Source organism: Varanus komodoensis, unplaced genomic scaffold (assembly GCF_004798865.1).
Source record: "Varanus komodoensis strain SLA01 unplaced genomic scaffold, ASM479886v1 scaffold33, whole genome shotgun sequence".
Classification (NCBI taxonomy): domain Eukaryota; kingdom Metazoa; phylum Chordata; class Lepidosauria; order Squamata; family Varanidae; genus Varanus; species Varanus komodoensis.
In genome coordinates this window covers 10,575,221-10,598,408 of record NW_025335817.1, presented here as the reverse complement: position 1 = coordinate 10,598,408, position 23,188 = coordinate 10,575,221, and positions in this window count along the sequence as shown.

Sequence of the window (23,188 nt, the reverse complement as noted above, 5' to 3'; positions counted from 1 at the left end):
GACTGAGAGATGGGAGTTTTGGAAACCCAGGGAGAGGCAGTGGCCTTTGTTGTGAGCCCTCCAGGGACTCAGTGTGATTGGATGGCCTAGAAATATCCCAAATAAATAAATATCCTCAAGGTTGCTGCCCACAGGTTCCTAGGCAGACCAAGAAAGCACAAGTGTTTTTGAAAGAATGAGAGGACAAAGAAGGGGAGGAGGGAGAGCCATTGCCTTGCTGGTCTCTGAGTCCATGATGAGGCATCAGAAGAGACAAGCTGGCCAGTTAGACAGCTTGTTCAAGCCTTGCTGGCTAGCCCTTCACCAGTGGAAGCCACCCTGAGGATGGAGCCCCAAAGCTACTGAAGGGGGAGGATTTTGGGGAGAAGTTCCTAGTTTGGGTTCAGCACTCTTTACATGAGCAGGGGCTTACCTTTCAGCTTCCTAGAAAGTTTTTAAAGTTACTTTTTCTTGTAGCTGTGAGGTGCCTATATGGAGAGTTATACATGAAGGGAGGCTGACAGCCACACAACACGGCTTCCACAAAAACAGGTCCTGCCAGACAAACCTTGTGGAATTCTATGACAAGGTTTCAAGATGGCTAAATGAAGGGGATGCAGTGGATGTGGTATACCTGGATTTCAGCAAGGCCTTTGACAAAGTGTCCCATGATATCCTGGTGGAGAAACTGAGGAGCTTTGGGATACACCAAAGTACTGTCCGGTGGATTAGGGCATGGTTGACTGACTGAAAGCAGAAGGTAACCATTAGCAGGGAATCATCGGGATGGCGGCCAGTGACAAGCGGGGTCCCCCAGGGCTCTGTCCTGGGGCCGATCCTGTTTAATCTTTTCATTAACGACATGGAAGAAGGGGTGAACAGTCTGCTGATCAAATTCGCAGACGACACTAAAACTGGAGTGGTGGCCACAACTGAGGAGCAGGTACTCCAGATCCAAAAGGATCTGGACAGACTATGGAAGTGGGCAGGAGACAACAGGATGGCGTTCAATGTGGATAAGTGCAAGGTCTTGCACTTGGGGCATAGGAATGGGTGTCATAAGTACAGGTTAGGGGACGAGTGGCTGGAGAGCAGCACTTGTGAAAAGGACCTTGGGGTACTGGTTGACTGAAGGCTAAACATGAGTCAGCAGTGTGATGTGGTGGTCAAGAGGGCGAACGCCACCCTTGGTCGCATAGCCAGAAGTGTGGCTTCTAGATCAAGAGAGGTATTACTACCACTCTACACGACTCTGGTGTGCCCGCAACTCGAGTATTGTGCTCAGTTTTGGGCCCCTCATTACAGAAAGTATATAGCCAGGTTGAAGTCAGTGCAGTGTAGGGCCACAAGGTTGGTGGCCGGTTTGCAGGGGATGCCATATGAGGCGAGACTGAGGGAACTGGGTCTCTTCAGCCTGGAGAAGAGGAGACTCAGAGGGGATATGTTGGCGACATACAGGTATGTGAGGGGATGTCACATGGAGACCTGTTCTCCCCTGCAGAGGAAGGCAGGACACACTCCAATGGAGCAAAGCTCAGGGAGCCAAGGTTCCATTTGGATGCCAGGAAGCACTTCCTGACAGTCAGGACCCCGAGGGTGTGGAATGGGCTTCCACGAGAGGTCATTGAGGCCCCATTGGTGTGGGTGTTCAAGGATAGGCTGGACGTCCACATGGTGGGCATATTGTGAGCGGAGCCGGCTGGTGCCGGAGGTCAGACTAGATGGGCCGGGAGGCCCCTTCTGACTCGCTCTGTTTCTATGTTTCTATGAAGGTGCACATCATGCAACTCTTCTGCTGGAAAGAAAAAACAGGGTTGCGGGGAAGGAAGGACTGTGTAAAACAGGCTTATGCATACACAGGGGCCTGAATGTGGACTGCTGGCATCACACACTTTTTCAGGAATATTGAGCTCATTTATCACCCAAACTGGTAGCTGATCTCACAATATTGGGAGTGAAGCAATTGGAAAATTGACCACTCACTGCATTTTTAGCTAGATCTTTGTTGTCAAAGGAAAAAAAAAACACACACACACAGAGGGAGAGAGTTTGTTTTCATTGGAATGAATGAATGAATCAGAAGCACGGTTGATGAGGAACATCATGTCAAGATGATCATCTGTCATAAATAGTTTGAAGCCAGAATATTTGAAGGGTTGCCTTGCTTTTATGGATCTTTTCATCACAATGCTTGCTTCTTCTTGTTCATCTGGGAAGGGATGCAAGATGGGGCCATCTTCGCAATGGCAGCCAAGTTATAACACTCCCTTCCTAGAGAGGTCTGAATGGCCCCTTCCTTGGTGACCCTTTGACAAGTTGGATGATCAGTTTTGTTTTCAAAGGCCATCAAACTCTTCCTTTATATTAGATCTTTCAAGAGCAGCTCTACCATTAGAGATGATGAATGGGGCTGTCACAGTCAGCTGGGTTTGGCTGTCATAATTCGGCCATTCAATTTAATATTCTAGTAGTTTTGCAGCAGTGTCCTGGTTGGGTAGTAAGGTCAGTCAAAACACAGAGTTCCAAGCTTAGCGGGAGATCAAAACTAGAAGAGACTGTCTGACAGAGAGTGATCCAATAGCAGGGTCATTGAGCAAAGCCAAGGTCAAGCATGGAGAAGAAAGCCAAGGAACAAACACAATCTCAGGGACAAATAAAACTTGTAGTTAGGAATCTAAAACATGAGACATTCGTGAAACAGTCAGACCCGGATTGTTCCTGAGGTAGATATGTAAGTAAAGATATATATAGTCTGGTCTTTAGAGCCTCCCAAACAGATAGCCTCCCAAACAGATAGCCCAGTCTTTCAGTCCCCGAGGAATCCTCTACTCTTGAGGAGCCTTCCTATTTCTAAAGCACCCCCTTACCCCTGAAGCTTGGTTTCTTTGGGCCTTCAGCTTCAGGCATGCACTTTACCAATAGGTGTCCAACTGCCCAATGCAATGCACACCTAGAGTGCCTGTACCTATGCTTTCAGGGCAATTTATAAATTATTGCAATCTCCTTTGAAAGCAGGGCAAGAATAATTCGACAGATAAACACTCACCCTGCCCAATAATGAATTTTATTTATTTATTTTATTTATTTATTTAGAAAATTTCTATGCCGCCCCATTCGCCGAAGCCTCGGGGTGGCTCACAAATATATCAATTAAAATATTATACAATAAAAATATAAAACAAGTTAACAATATAAAATAAGTTGCCCAAATTACTTGCCTTGTAATTTGTCGGAAGAAAGAAATAATCTTTCTTGTAATTTGTCAGAATTCTGGTCTATTCTCTCAGGAACCTAATCTTAAAAATTCTGACGAGCATTCCAAAATCCACCATCGTTTTGGCAATTCCACTTATACACCCAATGAACTAGTCTTTTTACATATGCTTCTGATGTACACATTTTCTGCAGCGGCCTGAAAATGCACCATGTTTACCAGCATGTCTGTTTGGCCCTGTGCCCACCAATCCTGTGTTCACTAAAGAGGTGCAGTTGGAGAGGGAGTTCTACTACATTTAGAACTGAATGGCAGTTCAGAACACCCAGCATGAAAATAGCATCAAATCCCGAATAAATCTGTCTTTGTCACAGATGACCTGACCATGGTAATAAATTAGTAATGTGACATTTTCAAGTCCAGACTAGCCCTCTCAGGTCAGGTGGATGCCCTTTCATCGCACCTTTTCAACATCTTGTTAGTGATATGATTGCCATGGGATTAGGTCAGTAAGTAGATAGCACTGCAACCTTTAAGTCTTGAACATCTGGTGCATAAGCCTCAGTCTAGCGGTGAGGTCTTCTGGCTTCCCAAAACTCCAGCCTCACTCTGAAGGTAAGGGAGCAATCAAGTGGTCCTCCCTGCACAACATACATGCACACACACAAACCCTCCTTTAGCATCTTCCCAAGTGGGGATGACCACCCTAAACCCAAAGATCAAGACACACAACCCTTAAAAAAAGAGTGGGTGGCTTAGGGATGTGGTAATGGCCATGTGCCCTGCTTTACAGAAGACAGCCCTTTATCTGAAGGGCTATCTGGTCCACATTCAGTTTAAAGGTAAATATCCATAGAGGGAGAGAATGGGAGTTCCTGAAGGGGTTTGTTGTTGTTGTTGTTTGGTTTTTTTTTAAAGTCACTAAGTCATCTCCGACCCTTCATGACCACATAGACAACATTCCTCCAGGCTCTCCTGTCCTCCACCATCCCCTGGAGTCCACTTAAGCTCATGCCAGCTGCTTCAGTGACTCCATCCAGCCAAGTCATCCTCTGCCATCCCCTTCTCCATTTGCTGTCAATTGCTCCCAGCATTAGGCTCTTCTCCAGGGAGTTCTTCCTTCTCATTAGGTGGCCAAAGTATTTGAGTTTCATCTTCAGTATCTGGCCTTCTAAAGAGCAGTCAGGGTTGCTCTCCTCCAGGACTGACCAGTTTGATCACCTTGCAGTCCAAGGGACTCTCAGGAGTCTCCTCCAGCACCACAATTCAAAGGCCTCAATCCTTCAGCGCTCAGCCTTCCTTATGGTCCAGCTTTCACAGCCATACATTGCAACTGGGAAAACCATCGCCTTGACTATATGCACTTTTGCCGGCAGGGTGATGTCTCTGCAGTGAGGGAGGTTCAATTCCCTTGAAGAACAAGATGGGAGGGGGCTGTTTGGAAACCTGTTTGGGAAAACCATAGCTTTGCCTATACAAACTTTTGTTGGCAGGGTGACATCTTTGCTTTTTAGTATGCTGTCTAGATTTGCCATTGCTTTCTTCTGGCTCAGAACTGAACTAGTGTTCTGCCACTGATGTGCACCTTTGCAGAAAATTCCATGCTATAATATTTTGTTTTCTCTCTGTGTATGTTTGCCTTATTTTAATTTATAAACAGCATTGTATCTCTTTTTGCTTTGGATTGTATAAGCTCTGCTGCATACAGAGAAGATATGGAACAAATAAACAGTTTCCCAGGACATATTCATTTATGAGCAGCTGTACACAACAAACCAGTAGATAACAAACAAACAGGCCCATTGATTTGATGTTGCTTAGAAAGGGTTGCACGTGAGAACTTAGAAAGCTGCATTGTGCCAAGCCAGACCCTCGGTGGATCCAGCCCTATATTTTCAACAATCACTGGTAGCATTTCTCCAGGGTTTCTGGCAGGATTCATTCAATACTCTTCCTGGAGGTACTGGGGAGCAGGTCTGAGACCTTCTGCATGCAAGGTAGGGGTTCTCTCACCATACTATCTTTCCCACTGTCATATTCTGGAGCGGCCACGTCTAAAGCTGGCTAGGAAAATGGAGGGAGGTTGCCATCTGCTTCCAGAGACTCTGGATCCTACCTCCAAAGGGCATCTGCCTAGCCACCTTCCTTTCTGCAAGCTTTTGTCCCCATAGTAGGCATGAGGGGGGATGACATACCCCAACTCCCTGGTGGTGAGGAATGTGACACGTATGGCATTTCTTCTGTACCCATCACATGCCCCTCCTCGGTCTGTCGGTGCCCCGTCAAAGTCTCTGGGATTCCTTTGAGGGAGAAAGAAAGCGATGGGCAGGAGCAGTGGTTTCTCCACCAGATGCTTTGGTTTCCCACGCCTGCCTCTTCATTATACAATCCCCCCTCCCTGGCTGCCGGCCCCTTAGCCTCTATTCTCCTCCCACCCCTCAGCCCCTATACTCTCCACCAACAGTGCAGTGATGTTATCATAATCCCAGGCCCTGGGAACATGCATTGTTAACTCAGCAAATAGAGAAATCCCCACTCAAGCATTGCAAATGAGGGCAGAAGGGGACCTGGCAGCAACAATGGGGGTGCACACGCCACTGGGGACAGCAGGGTCCGTCTGTCTGTCTGTCTGTCACATACTCTCTCGTGGTGTCTGGCCCATCGGATGAATTCAGCAGTTAAGAAAACGGGGGAGGGTGGAGTTGCCATTGTGGCTGCTGGAGACGTAGCGACCCATCCTGCTCCTCAAATCATGTACAAAGATGGGTCTTAGCTCTCTGGGAGAATGGAATGCAGAGTGAGTACAAGGCAGCCACTGTGCCTGGAGTCTAAAAAGAAACCCCAGGGCCTTTTTTGGCACGGGGCCAAAGTCTGGTCAGGGCTAGCCCAACCTGCTGCTCTCCAGGTGAGTTGGACTACATCTCCCATCACCCCCAACTCAGTGCTTGAAGGTCATGCTGGAAAGGGATAGTAGGAGTTGTGGGCTGGCAAGGCTGAATGGGGCGTGGGGGGCAAGGGATCCTACCTTAAAGAGGACAGGCCTCTCTTCTGCAGATTTAGCAGGGGGTCGTCCTCTGTTTGAAGGTGTCATCTTTTTATCCAGATCTGGTTTAAAGTCAAAGAACCATGAGGAAGGAAAGCAGCATCTTGGAGTGTCTGGACGGCAGACACATAGGCCACAAGGTCAATCTTCCCCACTGCAGCGAGATGCATTGTGCATCTATTGAAACTATAGCTCTTATGTCTAAATTTGCAACTCTACATACACTGTTGCTCTACAACTCTTAGTTTGTGTGCTGATGATGCCGTTACTCTTTTGGGGCAATGCCTAAGTGGCCTCTTTACCCAAGAGAGGGGAAGGCTTCGGAGGACACACAGTTTGTGAAGGATCCGCGTGTGGGAACAGGGAAGGGTCGCGCCCAACCACCTCTCCAGCATCCACACGGTGGTTCTGGCCTTGGTATAGAAGGCCTGTGTGACTCCTAATTTACATGCCCAGGCATGAAGTAAATATGCATTTTATTTTATTTATTTTTATTTTATTAAAACATTTTTATGCCGCCCCATTCGCCGAAGCCTCGGGGCGGCTTACAACATAGATAAAACAAGTTAAAATCCATATAAAATAATCTTAATTAAAACTCACATTATAAAATAAGCCGCCCTGGCCAGATAAAATTCAATTGTATTTAGCATTTAAAATGTTGCTTAAATAAAAAGGTCTTAGCCTGGCGCCGAAAAACAAATAACGACGATTTTAATTAATCAATTCACATTTATAGACTTCTACACATCTAAGCAAATCTGGAGTGGGAAACAATAAAAAGAGTTGTTTGTTTGTGTAGGCTTTTCATTAGTATGAAGCTCTCAGAAAAGTTATACAATAAAATCCTAATAAAACCATATATAATAGCCACAATAAATTTAAAACAGCAAAATCAGTTTAAAAACAAGTACACCAATCATAAAACATCTATACTACCAATAAAATTCAACCAACATAAACAATAACAATAGAATCAAAATAAGAACCAATGATAAATGATAAATGACGATAATTAACAACAATCCACACATACTAGTACAGTGGAATAAAAGCCAATATAAAAGCAAATATCATAACAACAATTAAAATGGTGAGAGAATAAAAAAGTGTTAAGCTGATGCCAGAATATATACAGAGTCAGCTCTGGTCATATACCCCTGGGGAGCTGGTTCATAATTGGGGGACCACAGCTGAGAAGGCCATTCCTTCATGGCCACCTCCTTTAGTTCTTTTAAAGGTGGATCCTGGAGAAGAATCTCCACAGATGAGCTTAGTGTCCGGGTAGGTGTATATGGGGGGAGACGTTCCATAGACAAAAAGATAAACAGATAAAAGAATAAAACCTTAGATTAAAATAGAATATTAATTTTAAAAATCCATGGTTGGTCAGACTAGGAAGGCTTCCTGGAATACAAATAGAAACATAGAAATATAGAAACAGAGTGAGTCAGAAGGGGCCTCCTTTGCCCTAGTCTGACCCCCGGCTCCAGCAGGCTCCACTCATGACATGCCTACCACGTGCATATCCAGTCTATCTTTAAACACTCTCACCACTGGGGCTTCAACCACCTCCCGTGGAAGCCCATTCCATACCCTAGGGCAGTGATGGCGAACCTTTTAGAGACCTAGTACCCAACCTGCAAGCCAAAACCCACTTATTTATCGCGAAGTGCCAACACTATAGTACATCCTGAAAACTGAGGCTTAGAAAAAACAACTCACAGCCAGTCCAAGAAAATATATCCATCCATCCATCCATCCATCCATCTATCTATCTATCTATCTATCTTTGGCAGCACACTGACCAGCCATGCGAAAGCTTGGACGAGTTGCAGCTAATGAGTCGTGGCTAGTGACATCATCGCCTAGCAGCGCTACTCCTGTCCGAGCGTGCGCATGGCCCCTATGTGCTCTGTTATCCATTGCTCGGCTGCTGGGGCGATGCTGGTGTGACTTGGCTCACGTGCCGACAGGGAGGGCTCTGCGTGCCTGCTGTAGCACACATGCCATTGGTTCGCACCACTGCCCCAACCCTTCCCTGGTGCACTCTCCTAACCCTAATATGGGGCTAAAATACCTTTGAAAAGAAGGCGATTTTGAAAAAGCCTTCCTTGAGTAGCTTTTTCTGCACAGCTCAACATTTCTGCCCATTCTAAACACATCCCAACCATCAAAACCATACACCTTATTTTTCTAACCCTAACCCAGTGATAGTGAACCTTTTAGAGACCGAGCGCCCAAACTGCAATCCAAAATCCACTTATTTATCGCAAAGTGCCAACACTACAATAAATCCTGAAAACTGAGGTTTTAGTTTGGAAAAAACAACTCACAGCCTGTCCAAGCAAATATATATATCTATCATTGGCAGCGCACTGACCGGCCATGTGAAAGCTTGGACATGTCGCAGCTAATGAGTCACAGCTCGTGACATCATCACTTGGCGCTGCTACTCCTTTCTAAGCATGCGCATGGCCCCTATGTATGCCATAATCTGATACTCAGCTACTGGGCGATGCTGGCGTGACTTGGCTCGCTTGTCGACAGAGAGGGCTCTGCATGCCCACTGTGGCAAGTGTGCCATAGGTTCACCAGTACTGGCCTAGGGTACCTAACCATCAGCAAGTACAACCATCAGCAAGTACTTCCTGGCATCCACCCTAAATACTGGTTCCCTGAGCTTTGCTCCATTGGAACGTGTCCTGCCCTCATCTGTCGGGGAAAAAAGGTCATGCCCCACCTCTGCATGGGACCCCCTCACTTACCTGTGCGTCACTAACAGGTCCCCTCTGAGTCTCTTCTTCTCCAGGATGAAAAGACCCAGCTCCCTCAGTCTCTCCTCATAGGGCTTACCCTGCAAACCAGCCACCATCCTAGTGGCCCTTTGCTGCACTGATTCCATATATTTTCAGGAAGCTCTGAGCAAACTTGGTATTGGTGCCTGGCTGACCCCTAGAAGCAGGATGTTCCACAGAAATTAAGCCTCTACATGGAAGGTTTTTCCTGGTAGATCCCAACTGGGCCATTTGTCCATGTGGAACCACCAAGAGAACATCCTCCAATGACCCTAGTGTCTGGGCAGTTTGGTAAGAGAAAAGATGCTCCTTCTTTAGGGCCTTATGCACTGGTGCCAAAGCCTTAAACCTGGCCTGGCAGCAAATGGGAAGTCAGCGCACTTCCAGCAGTGAAGGAGCCCCCTTTGCGTCTGATGGCAGCAGTGCTGCTGTGCCCTGTATGAGCTCCAGCTACTGGACCAGCCTTCTTGGCAGCCTCACACAGAGCACATGGAACTCAGACGCTTTGGCCACCCGATGAGAAGGAAGGACCCCCTGGAGAAGCGCCTGATGCTGGGGACGACTGAGGGCAAAAGGAGGAGGGGGCGGCAGAGGATGAGGGGGCTGGAGGGAGTCACTGGGGCAGTCGGGGTGAGCCTAAGTGGACTCCGGGGGATGCTGGAGGACAGGAAGGCCTGGAGGAGTGTGGTCCATGGGTTTGTGAAGGGTTGGAACCGACTTCACAACTAGCAAGCAAGCAAGCAAGTTTAATTCTATTTTGTCTTGTTGTTAAACCATCCTGAGACAACGATATGGGGACGGTCTAAAAAGTTTTAAATAAATAAATAAATGTTACTGGCGCCTATACTGCCAAGCTATCCTTGTCCAGGAGGGAGTTTTGCATATAAGCAGAAAAACAATATGTAAGGAATACTGGATCAGTATGCAGTCTCTGGGCGCTGGTCAGCAGACATGTTCTCATTATCCCTCTACCTGTTTGTTTTCCTCAGAAATGTCATCTGCATAAGGGCACAAGGTCAGTACTCCAGAAGCCTGATAAAATGTGGTCTGAGACCCCTGCTCATAAATCACAGTTAGAGATAAAAGAAACACACTTTTGCTGGTCTTTTCCTGACTCTTTTTTACCTCTTTCAGCATCCTGTGGGTGTTGGTTCTAAATTTCACTCAAACTTTCTCCTTAGTTGGTCATTTATCACTTTCTGAAACATTCTGCAGGAATTCTAGTATTGCTACCCGAAGTTTCCCTGTCATGTTTTGCCTCCCCTTAAATTCCTTGGTCAACACCCCAGTCTTCAAATTCATGCTGATATTTCAATTTAGGGAAAACTGATGACTCCCAGGAAAAGAAAATGAAGATGAAAGAGGAAGAGGAGGAGGAGCTCAAACTAGCAGGATGAGGAGGTTTATCATGCTAGGGTTCCCATCTTCCTTCCTCATTCTGTTGCAAGGTATTGTAGTGGCAGGGCTTCCCCGTGCAGACAAGGCCAAGATCCTGCCTATGAGCTGCCTGCAGCTGCATGCAGTTACATGAACAACAAAACAGCGAAGCCAGAAACATTCAAATATCATCAATAAAGATCATAGAGAGTACTCTAGGACTCCAGTCCATCTCCCTACTGTTCAAATTAGTGAGAGGAATAGTTGCAGTTAATTGTTTTAAAATGCCTGGTATAACAAAGAGCTGATGCAAAGTCCGCGTAATTTGGGAGAGACAGGTTGCACATGCATTCACCATACCAAGGGACAGACTTGTCACGTTTTATTATTTATTTGTTTGTTTGTTTAGAAAACTTCTATGCCGCCCCATTTGCCGAAGCCTCGGGGCGGCTCACAAACATAAACTTCCTAAAAATAATATAAATTAACAGTATAAATTAAGTTGCCCTAGCCAAAGAATAAAATGAATAAATACTATTAACAATTAAAATGACATTTGAATAAAAAGGTCTTTGCCTGGTGCCGAAAAGCAAATAATGATGGCACCAGGCAGAAAGTTTTACTTTCAAGGGAGTCAGTCACCAATAATCAGGTGGATGCCAGTGGAATATTTCAGGGAGATCTCTCTGGTCTACAGCTGCACAGTAACATACAGAAATAAAAAATGAAGAATCGATATCTAGGTAGATGGATTTCCGGGAGCGGAGTGGGACGGTTCTCAGAGAGCTCACCATTCATTAAAAAAAAACATCCTATTGTTATTTATGTAATGCAGGGTTAGTCAAAACTTGGGGGCACTGGGCACCTTTGGCAATTCACTCAACCTCTGTGGGCAGTCCCGCAGATGGTGAAAAGCCAGAGCAGGCGATCCCCCGTCTGCCGGCAGGAATGGGTTGCTTCTGCATGTGAGATGGCAAAGATTTAGCCATGTGACTAAGTCTAGCAAACAAGCCAAGTCTTGACTAAGTTTCAAAGTACACATGACATTAAATGCAGGGCATGCAGCTCCTTTGCCTGGTTGTATTTTACTCAAAAGCAAATGTATCTGGACAAGGCCTGCAGCACACATGGAGATTTAATCCTTCTTTTCCACTCAGCCTCTTCTCCAAGATCCCCTTCCCCAGTGCAAACGGCTGTGAACAGTGGCCTCCACTACAGGTCCTAATAGGGTACTTTAAAAATATATTGGTTGTGTGTGCACGCTTGCACGTGTGCATGGGGAGGGGGGTAATGAGAATGGCTGGGACGGAAGGATTAACTCTCTCCACATGCTACAAATCTGCCCCGCACCGCACACACATGCACAGTTATAAGCAAAATAAAAACAGAAATGGAGCTCTACCTGGGGTACTCAATACCACATGTCTTTTTGCCCTTTTAGCTGGATTGGATCCACACTGAATAAAGAAGTTTGGCCCACTTAAAGCTGCTGGTTCTTTTCCCTGTCCCATCCCGTCTTTCTCTGTCTTAGCTCCTTGCTCTTTCAGTCACTGCCACTCTCCCTTCCACAAAGAGAGAACCTGTGAGTAGAATGGCCAGTAATGCCTTGACAAGAAAGAGGAAATGCATCCCTCGAAAAAGAGCAGTGAAAGAAATCACCAATGTGTATAAAATTTGCATCTTCTAACTTATATGTATAGATGTGAATGCATAAATTATTAATGCAATTTAAGCAGAAATGCTATCCATCACAGAGACTGTGACCAGGGGATCGGCGTGCCTGCTCAGCATTTTTTTGAGGCCATACAGGTGATAACAGTCAATGGGCAGCTCCCTGCTTAGCATTTATTATTTGTTTGTGAGATTTGTATACTGCTTCAACACCCTAAGTGGATCACATGCAAACATGAACACCAAATTTCAAATACAATTCAATCTAGTTTAATACAATTCAAATCCAATATAAATAGAATAAAAACATCTTCAAACACAAAAAATGCAGAGCAATACAGGAGCAATAAAAAATGGAGCAGTGTGATTAATTGAATTATATTATTGAATTATAAACCAGGGAAAGCCTGTGAAAACAAGTATGTTTTCAGGAGATGTTTAAATCCTTCCACATTTCTGCCTCCTGAGCTGCTTTAGGGAGGGTTTTCCAAAGGGTGGGTGCTGCAATTGAGAAATTCCACTACTGAGGAGCTAGGTGGCAATATACTATTAATTTTGGAATGACCAGTAGGGCCTCCTTTGAAGATCTTAAATATCAGCTGGATATAGATAAGGGAAAGTATTCTGCTAGGTATCCTAGTCCAAAGTTTTATGGCTTTTTATGACTCAGTAACTAAGACACAGCCAGTGTAGTTCCTTTAACACAGAAGACAGGTGGGCACTGCTGGGCATCCCAATGAGCACCATAGCTGCCGCCTTCTGCACTCAATGCAGCCCCTGGACCAGTCACAAGGGTGGCCCCACATGGGTGTATTACAGCAGTTCAACTGTGAGGTTACCAGCGGCTAAGCTATGCCTATTGAGGAATGAGCATAGCAGGTATAGCGAGTTTGGAAATGGGTGCTCTGGCACTCCTGAAGTCCCTGGCCTTCCAGGAACCAAACTGGATCCAGGACTACTCCCAAACTACAGATCTGGTCATTCAGAGGGAGTGGAACTCCATCCAGAGCAGGCGAGCAGCCCAGTTTCTGGACCCAGAAACTGCCAAACCAGTCCATGTCTTACTGGTGTTTAGTTCCAGTTTGTGGCGCTCACCCAAGCCATAACTGCGTCAAGTGATAGTTCAGAATATTCACAGCCACTCAGATTCAGATATCACACAAAAATAGAGCTGGATATCATCAGCATACTTGCTCCAAATCGCCTGGTGAGCACTCCCAAGAGCTTCATTTTGATGGTAAATAACACTGGGAATACTAAATATCAGGGTTTTTAAACCTTCCCATTGCATATGCAATGGACAGCCTTTCGGACAGAGGCAGCCTTTGAACTGAGGACTGCCCTCTCACATCTCATCAAACTGAGGGGCGTCCTGTGTAAAAGGGGACACCTGGCCACCCTAGGGCAAGTGCAACAGCCCAGAATGAAAAGAGACCGTTGCCCATGCCAACTAATTTATGCAACTGAATGTAAAACGTACAAGCAAATCCCCCAAAGAGAGACACTAACAGCCCTGAAGCCGAAGCCTTTCTGCTCATCTGCTGATTAATGTGGAACAGATGCACCCCACGCTATGATTGGCTGGCACAGGTTGGTTGTTTCGGGAGCGGCCCCTTCAGCTGTCTGCTTGATTTAAGAGGAACCCACTTATATGCGGCAGAATTGGGAGTCCACAAACAGACTGCTTGAAAGGGAGCATCCAGATCTTTTGCACAGGCCGGCTGAATGGCAATGGTACACACTGCCTGAAAGGTACCTCAAGGCCTTGAGGTGATGCTGAAGGCACAAGACATACCAGAAAGGGCACCAATGGGTTTTTTAATTAGAGCAGCTATCGTGCTCTGACGGATGCCACATTTACTAGGCAGATTTCAACATTCCTGTTTGGGTGAAATGAAAAGAGTGCTGACTCCAGGTTTGATTGCTTTTTCTAAGTATTGTACATGTGGGTGAGGCATTAAGCAAGGTACTTCCCCAGAATGAGATTTAGGCATCCATCTTCCTATCGGTCGGTCCTCAGAACCAGTGGATCTTCTCACTGTTGTCATTGTGTGCATGTTGAGAAAGTGCAGGTGAAGAATCAGAAGAAACAAGAGAACCAAAAGCCTTCCCACCTCCCATGGGAGGTCCAGAACTTGGTCTTACGCCTGCACCTTGCACATCTGCTCTTTGCCTTCAAAGGTCATTTGTGCAATTGCTGATTATGTGAATAGGCTCTCATCTAGTTTGTCTCCTTAGTACTTGATTTGGCTGTAAACCTGCACTCACTAACTTGGGGTGAGCCCCTAGATGGAATTTGCTTCTAAGTAGACATGCATAGGATTGAATGCTGAAAGGGCTGTTTACCTGGAGGCAGGTAATCCAAAGAACTTAGGACAGGGTGCATGATGCCATTTCATGTTTTCTTTCCACAACAAAGCTGCTAGGTGTTAGGCTGAGAGAGAGAGAGATCCAGAATCCCACCCAGTGAACTTCGTGGATTTGATGATGGGTCTCTGTGGACCCATTCCAACCCTCTAATGGCCACATCAAAATTGGTTTTCCTTTAGTTTGCCCTATCTGTCCAGCAACAGAAACATGTGATCTCTGCATGTGAAATTTCTTACACAAACAGGACTGCAACTCCATGTTACATGAAGGCTGCCCAGAATGGCATTAACAACAGACATATCACACAGAAAAAGCAATCTTATTTCTAGAAAGCTCTGTAATGAACATGTAAAAGGAATCTGTGTGCACGCATGCATTTGTGTTTAAAAAGACTCCTTCCCTTTGCTGGCCGTCTCCTTTTCTCTTCACAATATGGAACATGACAGGGTATTTTTCTGTGCTATTTTTGTACGTTCTATCACAGTCTATATTTAAGGCAGTATTTAAATCTGCCAAATGGAGCAGCATTTTCAAATGGTTGTCAGATCACCTCTCTTTCCTCCTACGTACAGTATATTTCTGACATGGTTTGAAACAGCAAAATAGAAGAGACTGGTAATACGTCCACATTTATCTAACCTAAGAAGGCCATAAGGCTATTGAGGGTGACACAAAGGAGGATGGGAGCAAGAATGAAAGCAAGGGATTGAATGCTCCAATTAGGGTATCAAGCGGGTTCGTTCTCGCACTTGCGCACAAAATGAAGGAGAAAATCAGATCACAGGTGATTTCAAAGGGAGCAAATTAGACCCTGGAGAAGAGGGGACTCATTCTTCTCTGGCATCCCCAGAGAAGGAATGCCAGCCAGTAACAAGTCGTTCATTCACTGAAGTTGGATGAAGCTAGGGCGGCTCAGTTTCCTGCTTGACAGCTGAAAGTCCTCCCTCTGAAGGTGTCCTCTATTTGGAGGACTATCTGGTCCATGTCTGGTTTTAGAAAAAGAACCACAAGAAAGGAGAAACAGGCACCTTTGCACATGCCCAATAAACTGAACAGGCACATAGGTCATGTGGTCACAGGCTCCCCCCCCCCAGATGGATTGTATTTCTATGTAAATTATAGTCATTATTTCTAAATGTGCATCTATACATATAAATGAGCCTATGCATATTGCACGCATATGTGCACCCTCTTTTGTCCACCTATTTCCATGATGCATTTTGGTGCTACGTAAATTATAGGCGGTGCTTGCATACCATTCCCTACTAGAAAAGGGAATGCATCAATGGCTGGTTTGGCGGTTTCCTGTTTTTTGTGGAATTGTTTTTGTTTTGTTTACCCCATTTTAAATGGCCTCTCCTAAGGCTCAGCTACTTGTAGTAAGAGCTTTATGCTAAAATAGACAAGCATTTTGTTATTTTGGCCCCAGCCTTTCTGTCTTTACCCACCCATGGAACTGAACCCCAGAGAGCTTCTCCAAAGTGAATTTGGTCCCTGGGCTGAAAAGGATTCAATATTCCTCTAACAGAGAAACATTTTCAAGGATAAGGCTTGACATGCACATGGTAGGCATGTCATGAGCAGAGCTGGCTGGAGCCGGGGGTCAGACTAGATGGCCTGGGAGACCCCTTCTGACTCGCTCTGTTTCTATGGTTCTATTTTAGAAGATTGTTTCTCCCCCACATCTTCAAAGGGGATTTACTTCTTCCCATTGTTCTTTCAGACTGGAAATGAACAACTTTGTAACCAGCAGTTTTAAGACAGGAGGTAAAATGTTCAAAACTCTCCCAGGCACATATAAAGGATGCAATGACACTCTGCTACATTGAATCTTGCAAGAATTAGTTTCCAAGGCAGGTGCTGGATGGGTTTCAAACAGTCCCAGGAGCGAAAGTACATTGACATGAAGAAGAAGTCCTTTCCATCAGTTTGTTTGCAGCAGCCTGAAGCCAAGGAGGACAATGTGCCCTTTCTTGAGTTCTTGGCACCCTGTTCCTGGGGCCTGAATCACCCTGAAGCATCGTGCCTTCTTGGAAGGATAGTCCCCTCTTTCTGTGTGCCAGATCCCTGCAGCCTTGGTGGTGGGGCTGCGGTCTTTCTTCCCTTCCTTTGCAAAAGCCTTACAAAGAACAGCCTCTTTGATCAAGTAAGGGCCAACTCCCTGTCCTTGCTTTCCAAACCCTCACTTTGCTTAGGAAGCACAAAGATTCTAGCTGATTTCATATGTCATTAATGGATTATATTTTATCCTTCTTGTTTCAGCTCAAAAGAAGAAAAGGGTCTTTCTGAGTGACTTGCAGAATGAAAATCCAATACAAATGATTAGAATGCAGCACAAAATCTAGCAGGGAACAATGTCCATACGTGGAGGTGGGCCCAGAAACTTAACAGAGGGTGGGGGGTGGGGCTGACTGAAGTCCTTCACTGCCTCTGATATTCTCAGGGATGGCAGTTTCTAGTTGGGTAGAGGAGTCTCTCAGCTGGAGCAGGGTCCAGATATGATGGGGAGTTATATAGCCCCCTTTCCCTTCAATCCTCTGAGATACCAGCTTAATTGCTTCCAATCCTCTCTCACACTCACGTGAAAGAAAGAAATGTGGGTTGTTAGATGTTTGTGTTAGGTTTTTAACATTACCTGATGCCCATGCAGGAAAGAGGATTTACAATTGAGTTTCAGCATTTTTGCCATGTGCATGTCAGAAATATAGGGAAAAAGTGAGTCAGAAGGGGCCTCTCAGGCCATCTAGCCTGACCACTGGCTCCAGCCAGCTCCACTCATGTAATCCCCAACATGTGGTTGTCCAAACTTTCCTTGAACACCTTCACTGATGGGGCTTCCACCACCTCCCTTGGAAGCCTATTCCATATCCTAGGGGTCCTAATCATCAGGAAGTACTTCCTGACATCTAGCCTGATGGTTCCTTGAGCTTTGCCCAGCTGGAACACATCCTGCCCTCCACTGCAGGGAAGAATAGGTCACAGCCATCCTCCACATGACATCCCTTGCATAAAAGTCACTAAAAGATCCCCCCAGAGTCTCATATTCTCCAGGCTGAAAAGACCCAGTTCCCTCAATCTCTCCCCATATGTCATCCGTCCCAACCCGGCTACCATTCTTGTGACCCTGCGCTGAACCGATTCTAACCTAGCGATGTCTCTCCTATAATGAGGAGCCCAGAAGTGAATGCAGTACTCCAGTTGTGAATGCACCAGAGACGTGTAGAGCGGTATCATCACTTCCCTAGATCTGGAAGCCATGCTTCTGGCTATACATCCAGGGCTGCCATTTGCCTTCCTAACTGATGCATCTCACTGTTGGCTCTTGTTCAGCCTGCTGTCAGCAAGTACCCTGAGATCCCTTTCACAAGTGCAGCTCTCCAGTCACTGGTCCCCCACCCTGTACCTGTGACACCTATTCATGTGTCCCAAGTGACCTTGCACTTACATTAAATGCCATCCTGTTTTCCCTGCCCACTTCCACAGCCTTTCCAAATCCTTATGGATCTGGATCACCTGCTTCTCAGTTTTGACCACTGCCCCCACTTTGGTATCATCTGCGAATTTTGCCAGCAGACTGCTTATCCCCTCCTCCATGCCACTGATAAAAAGGTTGAACAGAATCGGTCCCAGAACTGAGCCCTGGGGAACACCACTCATCACCAGCTGCCATCCTGATGATCCCCCACTGATTATCCCCATAGCGGTCCATCAACCATCCCCTAATCCATTGGACTGTGCATTGATCTGTCCCAAAGCATAACAATTTCTTGACTGGTTTATCATGTGGCACTTTGTCAAAGGCCTTGCTGAGATCCAGGTAAACCACATCTACCACATCCCCTCCATCAAGCCACCTTAAACCCTTATCATAGAATTCCTCAAGGTTTGTTGGGCAGGATCTCTTTTTACAGAATACATGCTGCTTGGCCACCAACCTCCCATTCTCATCTAGGGTTTCTAGAGCTTTCCCTATTATGAGCCTTTCCATCGTCTTTCCAAGAATGGACGTAAGGCTAACTGGCCTGTATTTCCCCTCTGCTACCCTTTTTGAAGATTGGAACCTCCAATTCTGTGGAACTTCTCCCATTTTTCATGAGGTCTCAAAAATGTAGGCCAACAGATGCGAGGGGAACCCCTACCCTCAGGTGTAACATCCAGGGCCCTGAGGAGCTCCTCAGCTTCTAGTGAGGTGACTCCAATCTGTGCCCCCATAACTCCAAGCTCATCTAGCCCCCCAGGTAGCCCCCCAGGTAGAACTCAGGTAGAAATCTCACCCTATACTTTCCTATGGACCACAACAGCCTCTTCCTGACCTTGAATGAGGGAAGGTGACCTTCAAGGGGAAGGATCTGCTCCACACAAAAGGAAGAAGAGTGACATGACTTTTAAACTAGGGAAAGCATAACTTGTGAATGATCCTAATGTGTTTTCACTAAAGGAAGGAGAGATTGTTTAAGCAACACCTACAGAACTTTCTAGTACATCCTGTACATGATTTGGTCCCAGTCTGTCTTCCCTGCCTAGAATTGTTCATTCAGCTCCTTACTATATATAAGGTTTGGTTGTGGGTGGGGGGATCCACCATGTGTATGATAAAATTTTTCAACAGCTTCATTGCAAACCCAGTCAAGTTGTGCTTTCAGCTTCTTCTGTAGCTTTTTGGAGATGATATCATCACTGAAGCTTTTTGAGGTCAATTCCAGGCATGACTTGATGGCACACAACTACAGCAGCAACAACAACAACAACTGCTGCTACTACTACTGCTACACTCAAAGCTTGTAAGAATTTTGGGAACGGAATGGCGGAGAAGTTCCTCAGTTACTCAACCCGGCATTGAATGGGCCTCCCTGCACTCCTGCTTTCGACTGCATTTGCCTGTATTCTTCTCTCTTTCTTGGTGAGCATGCTGAGATGCAGATTTCTCCCAGTTCCATCAAGAGTCGCCCTTCCCGTGCCCCTTAAGGTCAGTTTCCTTCAGCCTTGCATTCCTTCCTGGGAAATGCCTGTCTGGATTTGATATCGCTTCCTTGTCCTTCTTGGTAAACACCACTGAGGGAAAGATGCATTTAATTTTTAACAATGTGCCCCTTCTGTCAATACCTCCCCTCATGTTCTCTTAGGCAACAAAACTATCTTCTGTGGTGATCTCTTATTACTTTAATTTTCCACATACCATTTTCCTTCCTGCCTGGTCCTTCTGAATTTCTACCTTCTGGATTTCTGACCACCCATCTCTGATTTTTTCCTATTCTGTCAAATCTGTTTGCTTCTTTGTTATTATTTTACTTATATGTAAGTTAATACACTGCCTCACCAACATGGAAGCCACTGGCCTCTGTTGTGTGATCCTTCCAAGTTCTTTTCACTCCTTACTCCTCTTTTTTCTTCTCCCCATAAATATGTTAAAGAGGTAAAAACAGAATGATTGGACAATATTTTTGGAAAGCTCTGGAAAGCTCTAGAAGCTCCCATTGTTGTGAAAACACTTATATCCTATTTATTTCAATGGATTTACTCTATGTATGACTGGATCCAACCCAGTGTTCTTGCACTATCTTGGCCAACACATACCCCTAAATATGGAGCTGTATTGTCCAGTATGTTTCAAAAAACCATTGCTGAAAAAGCAAAGAAATGAGCTATATTATCAAAGCTGTTCTAATTTCCCACACTGTGTATGCTGTGGATCAAATTGGTCTGTCTTCTGGGCCAGTTTGGCCCTCCAGGGCTTCCTAGGTGAGCTTTCCCCTCTTTCCCCTGCTTTGGTGAAGATTTTCCCCAGCATAGAAATGCCCTGGGCCAGTCTTCCACGCCTTCCAAGCAGATCAAGAGAAAGGCTAACTAAATGTTTCTATCATGCTAAAGCTGGCCAGCTAGACTGGCTTTGTGTTGCAGAAGAAGAGTACTGCACAGGTGAATAATAAACACCACCCCCCACCACACACACACACACACACACACACACACACACACAAGCAAAGTTAAAATTCTGTCCATCAGAGAAATGGGGCTTAATGATATGAAGTTGCTTCCAAACAATTGAATGCCTCTCCTTCCTTCTAAAAACAACAACTGTCTGCACATTTAAGGTGGATTCTCACATGGGTCTTGAGGGTCGGGCAGGGAAGGAGGAGGAGAGAAGAGAAGTTCTGTCCTCATATGAAATATGCCAACAGTGCCTTCCTGCCCACTCTGAGCCTGAACACTCTGGATGCCTGTTTTGCATGGTGGGAAGACCTTGAAAGTGGCCTTCGCCTCCATGCTCCTCTCGCCATACATGGAATGCCTGTAAGTTATGGAACGCGCTCCCCAGAGAGGTCCACCTGGCGCCGTCGTTATTTGTTTTTCAGCGCCAGGCGAAGACCTTTTTATTTAAGTGGCATTTTAACTGTTAGTATTACTAGATTTTATCTGGCCAGGGTGGCTTATTTTATATTGTATTTTTGTATTTTTAATTTAATGTTTATATTTATTGTAATTTATATTATAATTACTTTTAATTTATTGTTGTAAGCTGCCCCAAGGCTTCAGCGAATGGGGCGGCATAAAAATGTTTTAATAAATAAATAAATAAAAATCCTCCAGGCTTGGAGGGGTATGTGATTGTGCCCTAAAAGGCTGTCTGTCTGCCTGTCTGTCTGTGCCTGTCTGTCTTTCTAAATCAGGCTAATTAATAAATGTTGGAGGAAAAAAGCAAGAATGGCTTCCCTGTGAAAGAGCCACACACTCTCTGGCACCTGACTTTCATTGGTGGATCTCCAGATGCAAGTAAAAAGACAGACAGATGGACAGAAAGACAGAGGATGTGAATTGGATGGATAAAAGGGATTTCCAGTTAACTGAATGGCATAAAGACATTTGGAATATAGCTGTTAATGATAAGGTGATGTATGGAATTATGCTGAAAAAAGGATTGACAAGTAAAAATGATTTTAATGATATGTGGGGCTTGTTTATTGAATATGTAATAATAAAAGGGAAGGGTATTAAACCTTCAGATGAATCAATGCAATTTTGGACAAAGGGTGTAATCCTGAAAGAGCAGAAATTTAGAAGAAGAAGGAAGGAAAAAGGAAATGAATGAATAATTACTATGAAGCCAAGGTCCCAGTGGAGGGGTGCACTGATTGTCTTGTATATTCTTCTCTTGTATTTTGTGCTGTTCCTTTTTATTATCCTGTCTATTTTTATATTTGTAGTGTTGTATTTTAGTTGTTTAAATAGAATTTTGAAAACTGTGATATCAGATAATGTGGTCCACTCTGACCCTCAATAGCTTATTCCACTGAGGTCTTTTCCAGCTCTTCTATTTTATATCAAAATGTTTCTGGTTGAATTAGTGATCTTTTTACGTAGAAATGTTGGTGATTGACCCTACGGTCTTGGGCATGCAAACCAACTATTCTAGAGTTTCCAGCATGAGAGCAACACACTCTTCCCCTGAGCCTCTCTGCTGTATACCCATATTGTGAGTGGTTGTGGGTAGGGGTGGCTGAGGTTGCGAGACAGTTGCTTTCCGAGGTACACCACATGAGTTCCAGTTTGATGGAACTGGGGACTGTCTAGTGTCTAATTGAGTTCTTAACCACTTCACTCTACTAGCTTTCGCATACGTGCTTTCAGCAAAGCTAGAATTGAAGTGAAATGCACAAGTGTTAATGATGTGTGAGCTGACCATATCATAATTAGCAAATTGATCACAGGCTTATAATTGCTTGCCAGTGTTATATATCTTGATGAAATTTCTCTGTTACTGACAAAATTGAGTTAGATCTTTGAATGGTGGGACATGTGCATGACCAAAGTCCAACTTTGGAACATGGCATGTAGAACTGTATTGTTTTCCAGCCCAGCACATCATGACATCATGTGCTAGGATGCCTCCTTCTTTGGTTTGTTCTGATCGCACATGATTCTTTGCAGCAGTCCACTGACCTGAAGACACAGGCAGATACAAAGCTACAGACCTGTTCCTCTACATGTGTTGGGTTTCACATCCCAGCTTTAAAAAGACATTTGAAACTTAGCAAATTGCTCCAGCATCAGTCTCAGTTTGGCCTGAATTGTGATTTTTTTAAACATTTGCATGAAAATCATTAGCACTTTTGTGCACATTTCTCTTGCTACATTAAGATTTACCTGAAATATGCACTGGATGCAAGCATTTTTTCTAATTAAAGGCATTTTTAACAACTTCCCAATATATGCACATATTTTTGACTTTAAGAATTCTCTGCAAAATTTGGAGATTGCAAATTAAGATGCGTAGTTGAATTGTGAATTTGCATCATGGTTTGAAGCTGTACAATTAAAATGTGAATGGAACAAATTTCTGCCACAATCCTTCGCCTACGCTGAACCTTCTCCCATTTCTGTGCATCTGGTTGTTATTTCGGAATGCCATGAGCGATCTGGGATATAAATGTTCTCTCTCTCTTTCTCTCTGCATATCAAATCAATTCAGGACTTTCATGGATTAGCAAGAAGCCTCAAAATGACCAGCAGTATTTAGCTAAGCAAGTGCACAATATCAGATTGCACTGAGAAGACAGACAGAAGCTGCACACTGTGATGCACTGCCTCAGACGTGACCTCAGGCCAGGCACGATCCATCGCCTGACCTACCTCACAGAGTTTCTGGGAGGGTGAAGATGGGTGATTCAGTATCCAAGCTCACCTCCTTCAGCAACTCCACAGAAAGCTAGACTATAAATAGAACATAAATGCACGTGC